At 45.5% G+C, this 18,418-nt stretch overlaps 1 pseudogene; it reads left to right on the top strand.

Annotated features, from left to right (window-relative positions):
- Window positions 1-10,308: 10,308 nt before the first annotated feature.
- LOC147432560 (uncharacterized) lies at window positions 10,309-13,251 on the top strand (annotated as a pseudogene).
- The last annotated feature ends 5,167 nt before the right edge of the window (window positions 13,252-18,418 follow it).

The following is an 18,418-nucleotide window of genomic DNA, read 5'->3' as shown; positions in this document are numbered from 1 at the left end:
TTACAAGCAAAACAAGCACGAGAAGAATCGATCGCGATCAACTCGAAACGGCGAATGCGTGGCGTGGGCGCGTAGCTCTCGGAGAGACTTCTGCGATGGTGTGGTCGCGTCGTGAATCCGGTGAGGGAGAAGCGCGTATCGAAGAGGATAAGACACACTCTCTCTCTCTCTCTCTCTCTCTCTCTCTCTCTCTCTCTCTCTCAGACTCGTATGACACAGGATTAATATTCAAAAAATGTTGTTCAAAAAATGGTTCTAAGGTGACTTTTATACTATAGTCACCTTAGCTCAAAATTGTACATGGGTTTCTCTTGCTCATGATTACAACGTGGGAATAAATCTGAGTCCTGACTAAGTAACTAATATTTACATAATCCAGACGAATGGATCAAAATGATAAGACGTCTTTGACATAAAAAATGGAATTTGATATGCTTTACAAGATGGGCTCATTACAACAGTTGGACCAATGGGGCTCCAACAATGTGTGTATAGAGAGAGAGAGAGAGAGGGGAAAATTGCTACGCCTGCGAGCTGTTTCACCGGGGGAGAGAGAGAGAGAGAGAGAGAGAGAGAGAGAGAGAGAGAGAGAGAGAGAGAGAGAGATGATGGCGAGCGAGAGACAGAGAGGGAGGGAAGGGGTGAGAGGAGTCGGGGAGGGAGTGTGTGGGTGTATGGGTGGCTGTGGAGAGAGAGAGAGAGAGAGAGAGAGAGAGAGACCAATAATGGATGAGAGGGAGAGAAAAAAAGGGTGGTGCGCTGAACAGGGAGAGAGAGAGGTTTTGGATGAGAGAGAGAGAGAGAGAGAGAGAGAGAGAGAGCGAGAGAGAGTTGGTGGAGCCAACCACGAGAGGGAGTGTGGTGTGAGAGACTAAATATGCATGGCGGACCGCCTTGGTTTGACAAACAAGAGGGAGAGAGAGAGAGAGTATGGACAAGAGAGGGAAGAGATGAGGGAGGAAGATGTGAATGTGTGTGTGTGTGTGTGTGTGTATGTGTGTGTGTGTGTGTATGTGAATAATGAAAGAGAGAGAGAGGGAGACACTTGTCCCATGCATGTCGGTCCACCTTGGGTTGATGAACTAGAGGGAGAAAACTTGTTTTATGCACCCTATGGGCTTGGTGACACATGAGAGAGAGAGAGAGAGAGAGAGAGAGAGAGAGAGAGAGAGAGAGAGAGAGAGAGAGGGTGATGTTGGCGGAGCAGAGCAGAAGAGAGAGAGAGAGAGAGAGAGAGAGAGAGAGAGAGAGAGAGAGAGAGAGAGAGAGAGAGAGAGAGAGGTGATGTTGGCGGAGCCGAGCAGAAGAGAGAGAGAGAGAGAGAGAGAGAGAGAGAGAGAGAGAGAGAGAGAGAGAGCTTGTCCTCTGGTGATAATGGAGGAGAGATGGAGAGAGTGTGGCCAAGCTAAGAGGAGGCCCGTTGTGGACGCATGCATGAGAGGGAAAGGGTGGCGGGGTGGCAGACTAAAAATATAATTTATTTATTTTTATGCTTATTATTATGCTCCCCTTGAGGGGGTCGTTTCTTGCGGCCATGGTTTCGAAAACCGGCCGTCAACACACCCAGCAAAATCTGCAACTCATTTTGGTTGGAGTCAAATTGTCTCTTTTTCCATTGGCCATGTGTTTGGCACTCGCCATGGACAATGGGTTATCGTGTTGCAAATTTTCCACATGTGATCCACACTATCATTACAAAACCACATGTATTGGGCTTTTGACGCTAGCCCTCTATCCTCCCTCATTTCCATTGTCCCAAGTTCTAATGCGCCAAAATGATGGTGATATTGTACCCATTCCTGTATTTCTAATATTCTTTTTGCATTTTCTAGTTCAACCACCCAACCATCCTTGACATTGTACTCTGCTACCTCTAGGGACTCTTTGAACTACCCACATTATTTTGTGAATATCGGATTCTTCAACATCCATCTCTTCATTTTTGTCTTCTTCAAGGATTGTTGGTGTTGCTTGAGATGTTCCTTCACCCAAATTTGGTCCGCCCATGGACATGTCAGAAGCTGGTGCATGGAGAGATGGAAGCAGATGGTTGGACGATCAAAGCTATACCTGATGAAGTGTTCAAAAAGTCCAATTGGGATATGTATGCAGTATGGGACATGTAGTAGGACAAGAATGGATTTCCACCCTATTCGTCGGGATGTTAAACGGTATTGAAGATTGATGGATATCTCTCTCAGATCGAGCCATAGTGTGGTGGCTCTAGTTCGTCAACAATCATGGTAGTCATGCCACTCCCAGTGAGATGCTTTATTATATGAGGTACATTGTGCAAATGAGTTATATCAGGTTGCGGCCATATGGTTATCAGCATGAGAAATGCTCTTTTGAACAAAGCTTCATACGTGGCAACGCTTTAAAGGGGGAGTCAAGGAGTTAAGCATGTGCTTTGTAATGTCGTGAAGGTTTTCGACCTTCCACGGTTGCAGGCATGTGTGAAACAAGGCCTAATAGGGATCTTTTAAAAACTAATGGAGCTGAAAGCTGAAAACTAAACAGAAAGGGAGTAATTCTATTGATAGAAGGTGGCAACACTACAACCTGTAGCAACGCAGCAAGGTAAAGGGGAGGAGGTTCTGCCACCTGGAGGACTGGCATGCACGACACCGCGAGTGCACAAGGAGGAGAGAAGAGAGTTGGGAGCAATGAGCTGCACGTGGTGGTTGCCAAAACAGGATTGCATATGACCCGATGCATGGAAAGGGCCGAAAAAGATCAGGAGGAGGGCACATCACTAGTGTTGGTATGAGCAGGCGCAGCCTTATATGGTGGGCATGCTATACAGAGGGGGCGGCAGTTGCATGCAGGCCAGTTTGCAAAGAAAGGTGACCAATAGCGAGGTCGCTATTGGCCAAAGAGGAGAATAAGGCCGAGGGAGGGTGGTACAGAGGAGGACAAAGGAGCAGGTCTTGAAGGCAAAGAGTTGGCCTGAGGAGGGACTCCTGCTGGTTAGCAAGTGCCGGGATCAGGAGGGTGCAGAGCCGAGGGCTGCGGCCAGTGAGGAGTATACGATTGGAGGTGGCGGGGATTGGGGGTCAATGTAGGGCCGCCAATTTCATAAGCAAAGGGAGCTGCAGGTTAGAAGGACTACAGAGGTCGAGCAAAGAGGGCTACATTGGGGGTCTGAAAAGGCCGTGCAAGGTTACCAATTTCCAGAGAGGAGTACTAGCTAAACCTGAGTGTAGTTGGCTGGGAAGCTGACTCATCGCAAGAAGGAGGAGCAACCAATGGTTTTGAAGGAGCTCTACTACAAGAGAGTAGGAGGATTATCAATTTTGGATGGTTGCGAGCAGTTAGTAGAGTGGGTGAGCTATGCCATCTAAAGGAAGCTCAAAGGTCGGCTGCAAACAAGGAAAAAGGAGAGGGGCTTTGAGGGTTTGAGGAGAACCGTGTGCAGCTGCATAAGGAGGGGCGCATACTGCAGTAGAGAAGGGGAGGTCACCCCCTACCAAGAAGTGCATTCAATTTTTTTCTCTCTCTCAAGATTATGCGAGCATCGAGAAGGGGGTAACCTTTGCAAGGTGTGCAAGGGAGCCGGGATGGTGTTTTCTGACGAAGATCGCCCATTCTCCATTCTCAGATTGTAGCCAATTTAGTCGATATTGATTCTCTTTAGAATCCAAGTGTCTGCTTTAAATATTCTCCACATTTCTCTCTTGTTGTCAAGTGGAGTATGCTATACCCATGTGCTTTTGGTATATATCAGATGTATGAGTGTATAATGAGGGGAAGTTTTGTATGCCAAGAGGGTACCAATATGTGAGGAAACTTATGCTTGTCGGAGACCTTGTAAGTATTTGATTGATTTTCTACGGTATTTGGTGCTTTGAAGGGTCATAGTCGGGAACCATGGTCGTATGCTTGGCAGCTGATTATAGCCGATTATGTGCAGCTAGGGCTGGTTGGGTATGGACTTGGTCAATAGTTGTTTCCAGATTGTGTATCTAGATGCATGTTTGCTAGGGGATAGGGGTGTTGTGAAATCACTGGGCTATAGAGAGGCATTCATATTATGTGTTGGTGGTTTTCTCATTTCCCCGTTTCCATCTTGTGGTGCCCCCACTAAGGATCCACTGATTGCTTCCTAACAAAAGTGTTCGTGAGTAAGGATGAAGCAGGAATTCGGTCCGATGTTCAAAGGAGATGAAAATCCAGATCATTGGATACCTCTATGGCCAATATATCATCTTTTCCTTATGCAGTTTATATACCTATGTTATATCATTCTATCATATGCTGTCTTATTTTACCTAAATAATATTGTGGTTGAGCATGAATGCTCAATGAGGGGGTGGGCAATGATGGTGCACCCAAATTTGGTCCCCCCATGGACATGTCAGAAGCTGGTGCATGGAGAGTTGGAAGCAGATGGTTTCACGATCAAAGCTATACCTGATGAAGTGCTCAAAAAAGTCCAATTGGGATATGTATGCAGTATGGGACATGTAGCAGGACAAGGATGGATTTCCACCCTATTGATCGGGATGCTAAAAGTTATTGAAGATTGATGGATATCTCTCTCAGATTGAGCCATAGTGTGGTTGCTCTAGTTTGTCAACGGTCATGGTAGTCATGCCACTCCCGGTGAGATGCTTTTTTATATGAGATACATTGTGCAAAAGGAGTTATATCAGGTTGCAGCCATATGGTTATCGGCGTGAGAAATGCTCTTTTTGGCAACGCTTCATACGCCGCAATGCTTTAAAGAGGGAGTGAAGGAGTTAAGCATGTGCTTTGTAATGTGGTGAAGGTTTTTGACCTTCCACAGCTGCAGACGTGTGTGAAACGAAGCCTAATAGGGATCTTTTAAAAACTAATGGAGCTCAAAGCTGAAAACTAACAGAAAGGGAGTAATTCTATTAATAGAAGGTGGCGGCGCTACGACCTGCAGCAACACAGCAAGGGAAGGGGAGGACGTTCCGCCATCTGGAGGACTGGCATGCAGGACACCACAAGTGCACAAGGCGGAGAGAGGAGAGTCGGGAGCAATGAACTGCACGTGGTGATTGCCAAAACAGGATTGCATATGTCCCGATGCATGGAAAGGGCGGAAAAATATCAGGAGCAGGGCACTTCACTAGTGTTGGTATGAGCAGGCGCAGCCTTATAGGGTGGGCATGCCTTATAGGGTGGGCATCCTATACTAAGAGGGCAGCAGTTGCACGCAGGGCGCCAGTTTGCAAAGAGAGGTGACCAATAGCGAGGTCGCTATTGGCCAAAGAGGAGCATAAGGCAGAGGGAGGGTGGTACAGAGGAGGACAAAGGAGCAGGTCTTGAAGGCATAGAGTTGGCCTGAGGAGGGACTCCTGCTGGTTGGCAAGTGCCGGGATCAGGAGGGTGCGGAGCCGAGGGCTGCGGCCAGTGAGGAGTATAGGATTGGAGGTGGCGGGGACTGGGGTCTGTGTAGGGCCGCCAATTTCATAAGCAAAGGGAGCTGCAGGTTAGTGGTTTTGAAGGAGTGCTACTACAAGAGAGTAGGAGAATGATCAATTTTGGATGGCTGCGAGCAGTTAACAGAGTGGGTGGGCTATGCCATCTAAAGGAAGCTTAAAGGTCGGTTGCAAACATGGAAAAAGGAGAGGGGCTTTGAGGGTTTGAGGAGAACCGGGTGCAGCTGCATAAGGACGGGTGCCATATTACAGTAGAGAAGGGGGGAGGTCACCCCTACCAAGAAGGGCACTCAATTTTTTTCATTCTCTCAAGATTATGCGAGCATCGAGAAGGGGGTAGCCTTTGCAAGGTGTGCAAGGGATCCGGAAAGAGGTTTTCTGAAGAAGATCACCCATTCTCCATTCTTAATTTGTAGCCAATTTAGTCGGTATATTCATTCTCTTTACAATACAAGTGTCTGCTTTAAATATTCTCCACATTTCTCTCCTTTTTTGTGTCAACTGGAGTATGATATACACATGTGCTTTCGATATATATCAGATGTATGAGTGTATAATGAGGGGAAGTTTTGTATGCCAAGAGGGTACCAATATGTGAGGAAACTTATGCTTGTCGGAGACCTTGCAAGTATTTGATTGATTTTCTATGGTATTTGGTGCTTTGAAGGGTCATAGTCAAGAACCATGGTCGTATGCTTGGCAGCTGATTAAAGCTGATTATGTGCAGCTAGGGATGGTTGGGTATGGGCTTGGTCAATAGTTGTTTCCAGATTGTGTATCTAGATGCATGTTTTCTAGGGCTATATGGGTGATGTGAAATCACTGGGCTATAGAGAGGCATTCATATTATGTGCTGGTGGTTTTTCTCATTTCCCCCTTTCCATCTTGTGGTGTCCCCACTGAGGATCCACTGATTGCTTCCTAACAAAGTGTTCGTGAGTCAAGATGAAGCAGGAATTCGGTCCGGTGTTCAAAGGAGATGAAGATCCAAATCACTGCATAGCCGATTTTGAGCTATTTATGCTGACAGTATTGCGGATGCCAAGTGATGAAGCAAAGATCTAAACTCTACCTTTGGTGCTGCGAGTAAAGAAAAATCTTGGTTCGATGGCTTAGAAGATGCACATAAGCAGAATTGGATCGGATATCGCGAGCAATTTTTATGAAGGTATCGAGAGGTGGTGTCAACTTCGGAAGCCGATGCAAAGATCAAAGACTTGCAGTAGGATGTAAGTGCAAATTTTGATGCGATTGTTGATAAATTTGAAGCTTATTGGGGGATTTTGTGGTTGTTACCCAACCAATCCATGTGGGATACTTTAAGCTGGAAAGGTTTCTATCTTGCTTGCATCCCTATGTTCGTGAAAGAGTGGATTATGAAGATACAAGGACCTTTGATGAAGTTGTAATAGTTGCCAGAGCAAAGAGTCAAAAGATGAAGAAGAAGATGGAGGCAGGATTGTTGCAGTCTATTCTCACGGCAGCCAGTGGACCTAGACCCAAAGAGATTGATGAGCAGCAAGAGGTAAAAGCCCTTTCTTTTCTTGACATGCATGTGATCAAAGCACGTGAAGCTGATGCCATGCTAGAAGAGGTAGAACAAGTGCCAACATGGTCTCAAAAGATGCAGAGAGGCATCTTCAGAGTGCCACCCAGTTTGATTTTCCAAAAGGATGCGGTGATAGAAGATCTTAAAGAAGACGTGTTGGTATCTGAAGCCGCAACGAGGAAGGTAGCAGTGGTGCAAGAATCAACAAGTTGAGAAGAGGGGTCCGAAAGCTCTCAAAGCTCTAGCAGTGCTTTGTACATAGATAGCATGTGGGAGACGAAGTCCACGTCTTTTAGGTATGAGACTTATGATGTTTTTCATATGGATGAAGTGATCAACGACGTATACGAGCTGCCTATCAGCCAACTGAAGATCTCGGAGAAGCATAGTGCAAGTGTGGAGATACTTTGTGTGAACCGGCCAGTCGAGAAGCCCTATCTTATGTCTTGTGATGGTGAGTCCCTATTGGAGGAAGAGGTATGGTTTGATTGTGCATTAGACCTAGTTGAAGAGCAGGTGTTTGAGAATGGCTTGCAGAAGCTAGAAGCAGAAGCAGAGGTATATCAAGTTGAATTATATATGCAGGGGGTGGGGCAACCTTGCCTTGGGGAGCATATAGAGATGCATGGTGTAGTTTCAGGGTTTATGTGTAGCCATGAAGAGATAGCTGTGGCAAATGACTCTATGGAAACTGATGCTGGTGCAGTGTATAAGAGAGAGACTCCATGCGGAGAGGAAGGTGACACTAACCTTGCGGGTGATGAGGTATTTGAAGAACAGGTTGAAGCTCTAGCAGGTCATACTCTAGGGTACGAGGAGTTGGTTTCGGAGCCATTTACAGATGATTTGGATACAGGTGTGCAAGGCAAACATGTTTTCTTGGCTATGCAACAGGTGGAGGCAAATGGCAGGATAGCTGCTCATGATTCAGGTTTCTCAAGTGATGGAAAGTATGCTCATGGTTGGCTGAAAGGCTTATGGATGCAAGGTGACAAAGGTCCATGCTATGAAGAGCTGGAAGGGTTATGGCTTATCTATTGGCCTAAAAGTGCAAAGGAAGGTTTGGATATACATGCTTTACAAGTGGATGGCCACAACCAATGTTTTACATTTGATCTAGGTGGACTATACATCATGCTTGGGGAAGCTTTGAGCTTTCCATTTGATCCTGGCAGATGATGCACCAGACGCTTTTCTCTCTATCTCTATCCTACCTCTATAGCCAATATATCATCTTTTCCTTATGCAGTTTATATACCTATGTTATATAATTCTATCATATGCAGTCTTCTTTTACCTCAAGAATAGTGTGGTTGAGCATGAATGCTCATACGAGGGGGTGGGCAATGATTCTGCACCCAAATTTGGTCCACCCATGGACATGCCAAAAGTTGGTGCATGGAGAGTTAGAAGCAGATGGTTGGATGATCAAAGCTATACCTGATGAAGTGTTCAAAAAAGTCCAATTGGGATATGTATGTAGTATGGGACATGTGGGAGGACAAGGATGGATTTCCACCCTATTGGTCGGTATGCTAAAAGGTATTGAAGATTGATGGATATCTCTCTCAGATCGAGCCATAGTGTGGTGGCTCTAGTTTGTCAACAATCATGGTAGTCATGCCACTCCCAGTGAGATGCTTTATTATATGAGATACATTGTGCAAATGAGTTATATCAGGTTGCGGCCATATGGTTATCGGCGTGAGAAATGCTCTTTTTGACAAAGCTTCATATGCGGCAACACTTTAAAGGGGGAGTCAAGGAGTTAAGCATGTGCTTTGTAATGTGGTGAAGGTTTTCGACCTTCCACGGTTGCAGGCGTGTGTGAGACGAGGCCTAATAGGGATCTTTTAAAAACTAATGGAGCTGAAAGCTGAAAATTAAACAAAAAGGGAGTAATTCTATTGATAGAAGGTGGCGGTGCTACGACTTCCAGCAACGCAACAAGGGAAAGGGGAGGAGGTTCCGCAACCTAGAGGACTGCATCCAGGACACCGCGAGTGCACAAGGAGGAGAGAGGAGAGTCTAGATTGAATGAGCTGCACGTGGTGGTTGCCAAAACAGGATTGCATGTGTCCCAATGCATGGAAAGGGCCAAAAAAGATCAGGAGGAGGGCACGTCACTAGTTTTGGTATGAGTAGGCGCAGCCTTATATGGTGGGCATGCTATAAAGAGGGGGCGGCAGTTGCATGCAGGCCAGTTTTGCAAAGAGAGGTGACCAATAGCGAGGTTGCTATTGGCCAAAGAGGAGAATAAGGCCGAGGGAGGGTGGTACAGAAGAGGACGAAGGATCAGGTCTTAAGGCAAAGAGCTGGCCTGAGGAGGGACTCGTGCTGGTTGGCAAGAGCCAGGATCAGGAGGACGTAGAGCCAAGGGCTGCGGCTAGTGAGGAGTATTGGATTGGAGGTGGCGGGGACTAGGGGTCTGTGTAGGGCCGCCAATTTCATAAGCAAAGGGAGCTGCAGGTTAGAAGGACTACAGAGGTCGAGCAAAGAGGGCTACATTGGGGGGCTGAATAGTTCATGCAAGGTTACCACTTTTTGGAGAGGAGTACTAGCTAAACCTGCGTGCAGTTGGCTACGAAGCTGGTTTTGAAGGAGTGCTACTACAAGAGAGTAGGAGGATGATCAATTTTGGATGGCTGCAAGCAGTGAATAGAGTGGGTGGGCTATGCCATCTAAAGGAAACTTAAAAGGTCGGCTGCAAACAAGGAAAAAGGAGAGGGGTTTTGAGGGTTTCAGGAGAACCTGGTGTAGCTGCATAAGGAGGGGCGCCATATTGCAGTAGAGAAGCGGAGGTCACCCCCTACCAAGAAGGGCATTCAATTTTTTTCTGTCTCTGAAGATTATGCGAGCATCGACAAGGGGGTAACCTTTGCAAGGTGTGCAAGGGAACCGGGATGGTGTTTTCCGAAGAAGCTCGCCCATTCTCCATTCTCAGATTGTAGCCACTTTAGTCGGTATTCATTCTCTTTAGAATCCAAGTGTCTACTTTAAATATTCTCCACATTTCTCTCTTGTTTTTGTGTCAGTGAAGTATGCTATACACATGTGCTTTTGGTATATATCAGATGTATGAGTGTATAATAAGGGGAAGTTTTGTATGTCAAGAGGGTACCAATATGTGAGGAAACTTATGCTTGTCGTAGACCTTGCAAGTATTTGATTGATTTTCTATAGTATTTGGTGCTTTGAAGGGTCATAGTCGAGAACCATGGTCTTATGCTTGGCAACTGATTATAGCCGATTACGTGCAGCTAGGGTTGGTTGGGTATGGGCTTGGTCAATAGTTGTTTCCAGATTGTGTATCTAGATGCATGTTTGGTAGGGGATAGGGGTGTTGTGAAATCAATGGGCTATAGAGACACATTCATATTATGTGCTGGTGGTTTTCTCATTTCCCACATTCCATCTTGTGGTGGCCCGACTAAGGATCCACTGATTGCTTCCTAACAAAGTGTTCGTGAGTCAAGATGAAGCAAGAATTTTGTTCGGTGTTCAAAGGAGATGAAGATCCAGATCATTGGATACTCGATTTTGAGTTATTTATGCTGACAGTATTGCGTATGCCAGGTGATGAAGCAAAGATCCAAACTTTACCTTTGGTATTGCAAGGTAAAGCAAAAGCTTGGTTCGATGGCTTAGAAGATGCACATAGGCAGAATTGGATCGCATTTTGCAAGCAATTTTTACGAAGGTATCATAAGGTGGTGTCGGCTTCGGAAGCAAATGCAAAGATCAAAGGCTTGCAGCAGGACGTAAGTGCAAATTTTGATGCTTTTGGTAATAAATTTGAAGCTTATTGGGGGGATTTTTTGGTTGTTACCCAAGCAACCCATGTGAGATACTTTAAGCTAGAAAGGTTTCTATCTTGCTTGCATCCCTATGTTCGTGAAAGAGTGGATTATGAAGATCCAAGGACTTTTGATGAAGCTATCAGAATTGCCAGAGCAAAGAGTCAAAAGATGAAGAAGAAGATGGAGGCAGGATTGTTGCAGTCTATACTCGCAGCAGCCAATGGACCTAGACCCAAAGAGATTGATGAGCATCAAGAGGTAAAAGCCCTTTCTTTTGTTGACATGCATGTGATCAAAGCACGTGAAGCTGATGCCAGGCTAGAAGAGGTAGAACAAGTGCCAACCAGGTCTCAAAAGATATAAAGAGGCATATTGAGAGTGCCACCCAGTTTCCTTGCTCAAAAGGACGAGGTGATAGAAGATCTTAAAGAAGACTTGTTGATTTCAGAATTAGCAACGAGGAAGGTAGCAGTGGTTCAAGAATCAGCAAGTTGAGAAGAGGGGTCCGAAAGCTCTCAAAGCTCTAGCAGTGCTTTGGACACAGATAGCATGTGGCAGATGAAGTCCATGTCTTCTAGCTATGAGACTTATGATGTTTTTCATATGGATGAAGTGATGAACGACATATACGAGCTACCTATCAGTCAGCTGAAGATCTCGCAGAACCATAGTGCAAGTGTGAGATACTTTGTGTGAACCGGCCAGTTGAGCAGCCCTATCTTATGTCTTGTGATGGTGAGTCCCTATTGGAGGAAGAGGTATGGTTTGATTGTGCATCAGACCTAGTTGAAGAGCAGGTGTTTGAGAATGACTTGCAGAAGCTAGAAGCAGAAGCAAAGGTATATCAAGTTGAATCATCTATGCAGGGGGTGGGGCAACCTTGCCTTGGGGAGCATATAGAGATGCACAGTGTAGTTTCAGGGTTTATGTGTAGCCGTGAAGAGATACCTCCGGCACATAACTCTAGGGAAACTGATGCAGGTGCAGTCTATAAGAGAGACTCCATGCGGAGAGGAAGGTGACACTAACCTTGCGGGTGTTGAAGATATAGTAGGTCATACTCTAGGGTACGAAGAGTTGGTTTTGAAGCCATTTACATAGGATTTGGATACAGGTATGCAAGGCAAACATGTTTGCTTGGGTATGCAGCAGGTGGAGGCAAAAGGCAGGATAGCTGCTCATGATTTAGGTTTCTCAAGTGATGGCAAGTATGCTTATGGTTGGCAGAAAGTCTTATGGATGATGCAGAGTGACAAAGCTCCATGCTATGAAGAGCTAGAAGGGTCATGGCCTGTCTATTGGCCTACAAGTGCAAAGGAAGGTTTGGATATACATGCTTTACAAGTGGATGGCCACAGCCAATGCTTTACATTTGATCCAGGTGGACTATACATCATGCTTAGGGAAGCTTCGAGCTTTCCATTCGATCCTGGCGGATGATGCAGCTACACTTTTCTCTCTATCTCTATCCTACCTCTATAGCCAATATATCATCTTTTCCTTATGTAGTTTATATACCTATATTATATCATTCTATCGTATGCATTCTTCTTTTACCTAAATAATACTGTGGTTGAGCATGAATGCTGAACGAGGGGGTGGGCAATGATGGTGCACCCAAATTTGGTCCATCCATGGATATGTCAGAAGTTGGTTCATGGAGAGTTGGAAGCAGATGGTTGGACGATCAAAGCTATACCTCATTAAGTGCTCAAAAAAGTACGATTGGGATATGTATGTAGTATGGGACATTTAGCAGGACAAGGATGGATTTCCACCCTATTGGTCGGGATGCTAAAAGGTATTGAAGGTTGATGGATATCTCTCTCAGATTGAGCCATAGTGTGGTGGCTCTAGTTTGTCAACGGTCATGGTAGTCATGCCACTCCCGGTGAGATGCTTTTTTATATGCGATATATTGTGCAAAACGAGTTATATCAGGTTGCGGCCATATGGTTATCGGCGTGAGAAATGCTCTTTTTGACAAAGCAACGCTTTAAAGGGGGAGTCAAGGAGTTAAGCATGTGCTTTGTAATGTGCTGAAGGTTTTCGACCTTCCAGCAGGCACGTGTGAAACGAGGCCTAATAGGGATCTTTTAAAAACTAATGGAGCTGAAAGCTGAAACTTAAACAAAGAGGGAGTAATTCTATTGATAGACGGTGGCAGCGCTACGACTTGCAACAACGCAGCAAGGGAAAGTGGAGGAGGTTCCACCATCTGGAGGACTGGCATGCAGAACACCACGCATCCACAAGGAGGAGAGAGGAGAGTCGGGAGCAATGAGCTGCACGTGGTGGTTGCCAAAACAAGATTGCATATGTCCCGATTCATGGAAAGGGCCAAAAAAGATCAGGATGAGGGCACGTCACTCGTGTTGGTATGAGCAGGCGCTGCCTTATTTGGTGGGCATGCTATAGAGAGGGGGCGACAGTTGCATGCAGGCGAGTTTGCAAAGAGAGGTGACCAATAGCGAGGTCGTTATTCACCAAAGAGGAGAATAAGGCCAAGAGAGGGTGGTACAGAGGAGGAGGGAGGAGCAGGTCTTAAAGGCAAACAGTTGGCCTGAGGAGGGACTCCTGCTGGTTGGCAAGTGCCGGGATCAAGAGGGTGCAGAGATGAGGGTTGTGGCCAGTGAGGAGTATTGGATTGGAGGTGGCGGGGATTGGGGGTCTGTGTAGGGCCGCCAATTTCATAAGCAAAGGGAGATGCACGTTAGAAGGACTACAAAGGTCGAGCAAAGAGGGATACATTGGAGATCTGAAAAGCCCCTGCAAGGTTACCAATTTTCAGAGAGCAGTACTAGCTAAACCTGTGTGCACTTGGCTGGGAAGTTGACTCGTCGCGAGAAGGAGGAGCAACCAGTGGTTTTGAAGGAGTGCTACTACAAGAGAGTAGGAGGATGATCAATTTTGGATGGCTTCGACCAGTTAACAGAGTGGGTGGGCTATGCCATCTAAAGGAAGCTTAAAGGTTGGCTGCAAACATGGAAAAAGAAGAGGGGCTTTGAGGGTTTGAGGAGAACCAGGTGCAGCTGCATAAGGAGGGGCGTTATATTGCAGTAGAGAAGGGGAGGTCAACCCCTACCAAGAAGGGCACTCAATTTTTTTCATTCTCTCAAGATTATGCGAGCATCGAGAAGGGGGTAGCCTTTGCAAGGTGTGCAAGGGATCCGGGATGGTGTTTTCTGAAGAAGATCGCCCATTCTCCATTCTTAATTTGTAGCCAATTTAGTCGGTATATTCATTCTCTTTACATTACAAGTGTCTGCTTTAAATATTCTCCACATTTCACTCTTGTTTTTGTGTCAACTGGAGTATGATATACACATGTGCTTTCGATATATATCAGATGTATGAGTGTATAATGAGGGGAAGTTTTGTATGCCAAGAGGGTACCAATATGTGAGGAAACTTATGCTTGTCGGAGACCTTGCAAGTACTTGATTGATTTTCTATGGTATTTGGTGCTTTGAAGGTTCATAGTCGAGAACCATGGTCATATGCTTGGCAGCTGATTATAGCCAATTATGTGCAGCTAGGGCTAGTTGGGTATGGGCTTGGTCAATAGTTGTTTCCAAATTGTGTATCTAGATGCATGTTTGCTAGGGGATAGGGGTGTTGTGAAATCATTGGGCTATAGAGAGGCATTCATATTATGTGCTAGTGGTTTTCTCATTTCCCTCTTTCCATCTTGTGGTGCCCCCACTGAGGATCCAGAGACTGCTTCCTAAAAAAGTGTTCATGAGTCAAGATGAAGCAGGAATTCGGTCTGGTGTTCAGAGGAGATGAAGATCCAGATCACTGGATAGCCGATTTTGAGCTATTTATGCTAACAATATTCCGGATGCCAGGTGATGAAGCAAAGATCCAAACTCTACCTTTGGTTCTGCGAGGTAAAGCAAAAGCTTGCTTTGATGGCTTAGAAGATGCACATAAGCAGAATTGGATCGGATTTCGCAAGAAATTTTTACGAAGGTATCGAAAGGTGGTGTCGGCTTCGGAAGCAGATGCAAAGATCAAAGGCTTGCAGCAGGATGTAAGTACAAATTTTGATGCTTTTGTTGATAAATTTAAAGCTTATTGGGGGGATTTTGTGGCTGTTACCCAAGCAACCCATATGGGATACTTTAAGCTAGAAAGGTTTCTATCTTGTTTGCATCCCTATGTTCGTGAAAGAGTGGATTATGAAGATCCAAGGACCTTTGATGAAGCTGTCAGAGTTTCAAAAGCAAAGAGTCGAAAGATGAAGAAGAAGATGGAGGTAGGATTGTTGCAGTCTATACTCGCAGCAGCCAGTGGACCTAGACCCAAAGAGATTGATGAGCATCAAGAGGTAAAATCCCTTTCTTTTGTTGACATGCATGTGATCAAAGCACGTGAAGCTGATGCTAGGCTAGAAGAGGTAGAACAAGTGCCAACCAGGTCTCAAAAGATATAAAGAGGCATATTGAGAGTGCCACCAGTTTCCTTGGTCAAAAGGACGAGGTGATAGAAGATCTTAAAGAAGACGTGTTGGTTTGAGAACCAGCAACAACGAGGACTGTAGTAGTGGTGCAAGAATCAGCAAGTTCAGAAGAGGGGTCCAAAAGCTCTCAAAGCTCTAGCAGTGCTTTGGACATAGATAGCATGTGGGAGACGAAGTCCATGTCTTCTAGCTATGAGACTTATGATGTTTTTCATATGCATGAAGTGATCAAGGAAGTATACGAGCTGCCTATCAGCCAGCTGAAGATCTTGGAGAACCATAGTACAAGTGTGACATACTTTGTGTGAACCGGCCAGTCGAGCAACCGTATCTTATGTCTTGTGATGGTGAGTCCTTATTGGAGGAAGAGGTATTGTTTGATTGTGCATCAGACCTAGTTGAAGAGTAGGTGTTTGAGAATGACTTGCAGAAGCTAGAAGCAGAAGCAGAGGTATATCAAATTGAATTATCTATGCAAGGATTGGGGCAACGTTGCCTTGGGGATCATATAGAGATGCACGGTGTAGTTTCAGGGTTTATGTGTAGCCGTGAAGAGATAGCTCCGGCGGATGACTCTATGGAAACTGATGCAGGTGCAATCTATAAGAGAGAGACTCCATGCAAAGAGGAAGGTGACACTAACCTTGCGGGTGATGAGGTATTTGAAGAACAGGTTGAAGCTCTAGTAGGTCATACTCTAGGGTACGAGGAGTTGGTTTCGGAGCCATTTACATAGGATTTGGATACACGTATGCAAGGCAAACATGTTTTCTTGGCTACGTAGCAGGTGGAGGCAAATGGCAGGATAGCTTCTTATGATTTGGGTTTCTCAAGTGATGGCAAGTATGCTTATGGTTTTTAGAAAGGCTTATCGATGCAGGGTGACAAAGCTCCATGCTATGAAGAGCTGGAAGGGTCATGGCTTGTCTATTGGCCTACAAGTGCAAAGGAAGGTTTGGATATACATGCTTTACAAGTGGATGGCCACAGCCAATGCTCCACATTTGATCCAGGTGGACTATACATCATGCTTGGGGAAGCGTCGATCTTTCCATTCGATCGTGGCGGATGATGTAGCAGACGCTTTTCTCTCTATCTCTATCCTACCTCTACAACCAATATATCATCTTTTCCTTACGCAGTTTATATACATATGTTATATCATTCTATCATATGCACTCTTCTTTTACCTAAATAATAATGTGGTTGAGCATGAATTCTCAACGAGGGGTGGGGCAATGATGGTGCACCCAAATTTGGTCCACCCATGGACATGTTAGAAGCTAGTGCATGGAGAGTTGGAAGCAAATGGTTGGACAATCAAAGCTGTACCTGATGAAGCGCTCAAAAAAGTCCAATTGGGATATGTATGCAGTATCGGACATGTAGGAGGACAAGGATGGATTTCCACCCTATTTGTCGGGATGCTAAAAATTATTGAACATTGATGGATATCTCTCTCTCAGATCGAGCCATAGTGTAGTGGCTCTAGTTTGTCAACGGTCATGGTAGTCATGCCACTCCCGGTGGGATGCTTTTTAATATGAGATACATTGTGCAAAACGAGTTATATCAGGTTGCCGCCATATGGTTATTGGCGTGAGAAATGCTCTTTTTGACAAAGCTTCATACACGGAAATACTTTAAAGGGGGAGTCAAGGAGTTAAGCATGTGCTTTGTAATGTGGTGAAGGTTTTCGACCTTCCGTGGTTGCAGGCATGTGTGAAACGATGCCTAATAGGGATCTTTTAAAAACTAATGGAGCTAAAAGCTGAAAATTAAACAAAAAGGGGTAATTCTATTGATAGAAGGTGGCGGTGCTACGACATGCAGCAACGCAGCAAGGGAAAGGGGAGGAGGTTCCGCCATCTGGAGGATTGGCATGCAGGACACCGCGAGTGCACAAGGAGGAGAGAGGAGAGTCGGGAGCAAAGAGTTGTACGTGGTGTTTACCAAAACAGGATTTCATATGTCCCGATGCATGGAAAGGGCCAAAAAAGATCAGGAGGAGGGCACGTCACTAATGTTGGTATGAGAAGGCGAAGCCTTATATGGTGGGCATTCTATACAGAGGTGGGGGCAGTTGCATCCCGGGGCGGTCACTTATCAAAAGCTTCCTATATCACGTGCGTTGAAGAGGTTATTAATAATACCTCAATATACATACTATATTTACACTATGTGCCTATTTAAAAACCCCCCACCCCCCTCTGTATGTATACATGTTGATACATTTTGATCTTTTAATAACCCTCTCCGGTTAACTCACGTGATAGCATACACATTCTAAAAAGTGACCGCCCCTGGAGTTGCATGCAGGCCAGTTTGCAAAGAGAGGTGACCAATAGCGAGGTCGCTATTGGCCAAAGAGGAGAATAAGGCCGAGGGAGGGTGGTACAGAGGAGGACAAAGGAGCAGGCCTTGAAGGCAAAGAGTTGGCTTGAGGAGGGACTCCTATTGGTTGGAAAGTGCCGGCATCAGGAGGGTGCAGAGCCAAGGGCTGCGACTAGTGAGGAGTATTGGATTGGAGGTGGCGGGGACTGGGGGTCTGTTTTCATAAGCAAAGAGAGTTGCAGGTTAGAAGGACTACAGAGGTCGAGCAAAGAGGGCTACATTGGGGGTCTCAAAAGGCCCTGCAAGGTTACCAATTTTCGGAGAGGAGTACTAGCTAAACTTGAGTGCAGTTGGTTGGGAAGATGACTCGTCGCGAGGAGGAGCAACCAGTGGTTTTGAAGGAGTGCTACTACAAGAGAGTAGGAGGATGATCAATTTTGGATGGCTGCGAGCAGTTTACAAAGTGGGTGGACTATGCCATCTAAAGGAAGCTCAAAGGTCGGCTGCAAACAAGGAAAAAGGAGAGGGGCTTTGAGGGTTTGAGGAGAACCGGGTGCAGCTGCATAAGGAGGGGGGCCATATTGTTGTAGAGAAGGGGAGGTCACCCCCTACCAAGAAGGGCATTCAATTTTTTTCTCTCTCTCAAGATTATGCGAGTAACCTTTGCAAGGTGTGCAAGGGAGCCGGGATGGTGTTTTCTGAAGAAGATCGCCCATTCTCCATTCTCAATTTGTAGCCAATTTAGTCGGTATATTCAATCTCTTTACAATACAAGTGTCTGTTTTAAATATTCTCCACATTTCTCTCCTTTTTTGTGTCGAGTGGAGTATGCTATACACATGTGCTTTCGGTATATATC

The sequence above is a fragment of the Adiantum capillus-veneris genome, chromosome 20, assembly GCF_014529385.1.
Source record: "Adiantum capillus-veneris isolate H3 chromosome 20, ASM1452938v2, whole genome shotgun sequence".
In the NCBI taxonomy this organism is placed as follows: Eukaryota; Viridiplantae; Streptophyta; class Polypodiopsida; order Polypodiales; family Pteridaceae; genus Adiantum; species Adiantum capillus-veneris.
Note: the sequence above shows the minus strand (reverse complement) of the source record. Positions and strands in the feature narration are given on the sequence as shown.